This window comes from Palaemon carinicauda, chromosome 6 (genome assembly GCF_036898095.1).
Source record: "Palaemon carinicauda isolate YSFRI2023 chromosome 6, ASM3689809v2, whole genome shotgun sequence".
NCBI lineage: Eukaryota > Metazoa > Arthropoda > Malacostraca > Decapoda > Palaemonidae > Palaemon > Palaemon carinicauda.
Window position 1 is genome coordinate 4,929,659 of NC_090730.1, and position 2,500 is coordinate 4,932,158.

Consider the following 2,500-nt stretch of genomic DNA (forward strand, 5'->3'; position numbering starts at 1 on the left):
AGAGGGTGTGCATCATTAATAGTAGGAGAATCATTTTTTTCTTTTGAGAGAGAGAGAGAGAGAGAGAGAGAGAGAGAGAGAGAGAGAGAGAGAGAGAGAGAGAGAGAGAGAGAGAGAGAGAGAGAGAGAGAGAGAGGGGGGGACTGTTATCCATAAAATAAATCCCATAATGACTTCATCAACTTATCAACAGAAACTTGTCCAACATAAAAAATAGGTTCTAGAGAGAGAGAGAGAGAGAAAGAGAGAGAGAGAGAGAGAGAGAGAGAGAGAGAGAGAGGAGAGAGAGAGAGAGAGAGAGAGAGAGAGAGAGAGGTCTGATATTGCTAAATAAAATCCCATAATGATTTCATCAACTTATAAAGGAAAACTTGCCTAACAGAGAGAGAGAGAGAGAGAGAGAGAGAGAGAGAGAGAGAGAGAGAGAGAGAGAGAGAGAGAGAGAGAGAGAGAGAATTCGTTTATGACTGCTTTTTAACAAATCTGATCTGAAATTAGGTGAATTGTTCCAATAAAAATCATTCCATTCGTTTGTCTGTGAACTTTCGTCATGAATTCTGAAGGGTCCCTAGAGATTGTAATGGAAGCAGAGGAAGGAAGAGAAGACGAAGGATTGACGAACTAAGGATGTTTGTATGCGTGGACTGGCACAGAAAGACCATAAACCGGCGCAAGTGGAAAGACTTGTCTGAGGCCTTCGTTCTGCAGTGAACTAATAACGGCTGATGATTTTATATATACATATATATATATATATATATATATATATATATATATATATATATATATATATATATATATATATATATATATATATTTCCAATCACATCCAGCATCATTGCCAGACATAACTACTCGGTCTCTCCCGGTCCCTCGGGTAGGAGGGAGAGAGCAGTCATACCCTGGTGAGGAGTACCCCAAAAGAAAAGGGGGGGGGGGTGTTGGAAAGAGTGTGTGCATTTCTATCGAAAGATATAGCAGTCATTTTTGTAATTTTGAAGTTCAATTAAAAAACATTTTTCTTCAAATAATATCAGTTCCTACGTCGTTTTTTTTTTTTTTTCAAAGTTTTCTAAAGAAAAAAAAATTAAAAAAAAATAAATTTTTCCTTGATTCAAACAATAATTAGATTTTAAATATTTTGATTACAAGATAAAAATCGAACATTTTAATAAATTGAATCGAATTGAATATAAATCAACGACAACTACAGACCTTATGGTACCACCAACTCCCCATCACCTCTAAGTCTGCGCATGCGTGGTGGACTTGAAAGGGGGAGGAGCTAGATGCAACCATAGTTCTCATAATAGTATTCTCCCAGTCGAGAAGTGCAGTACTCTAGAGTACTTAAGAGTACCTACTCCATGTACATCATCTGCTGGTTTTTCACTGCTTGTGAGTACAGCTTTGAATATGTGGTGTGTCTGTTTAGGTCGTCCTATATTGTTATATCTTGAAACGAAAAACCAACAAGAAATTCTCCCCTCATAAGTTGGAAGGCAATTGAAATCCTTGAAAAAAAACAGAATCACAGAGAGAACTCCAAATACTTGTTGTAGCAGGGAATGAAAGCAGCCTATGAGACGGACTTACTGGGGATTACTGATCTCAGCGGTACAATTGTTTAAATTTTTTTTTACTGATCTTAGTTCAATTGATTGATTCGGAGTCTGCATTTTTCTTTTCTAAGCTAGAGCTCAAGTATGGGGGTCTAAAAAGAGCTACATTTCTCAAAATTCACAGTTGAGTTAAGCAAATATCTGTCTGTTCTGTTCAGAGAGGATTTCTTTCCCCCTGGTGTCAATTTGAATTAAATATATATCTCCCTAAGAGATTGAAGATAAAAATAAGTTACTGAAACCTAAGTGTTTATGACAGCAACCTTTTATATAATCGATAAGTAAAATTCTTGCAACTATAATAAGCACATGACTTATATTTTGTCATTTCTTTTTCAGGAAACAAGAAAATGACAACAATTCTCTCATCATACACTTGCATTCTCCTTGTCATGCTTCTGTGTCCCACAAGAACAGGTAAGACTTTCATTGGTTTATAGAACTTAGGCCACATGACCCGGTATTGGGCCTGTAAAGCCAATCTGTGAAACACTAGTTTTTATGTAGAAAAAGTTGAAAGGATTGAACAGAATGTAACTTTTGTAGTCTTTTCAGTTAGTAATGTGGAATCTCACAAAAATTCATGCTTTGTCTACCTGCATTCCATTAAATTTATCAAAACATTATAACATTTCCACGATTAAGGTTGGTTCCAAAGAAAAACAATAAGGCAGTCACAGTGACATTCGTCCTTTAACGTTGAAATAGTAGATAAACCTCCATTTTGAGCAATACAGCAAATAGTACAAGGTGACAAACACTCTGCCTAACACATATGGCTGAAATAATTCAACTTGTTTTCCACTGTTAACCAAAACGCGGACCGAGTCAGGTTATCTTAGAATAAAGCATCAATTTGAGATGCTTTTGGTATGCAA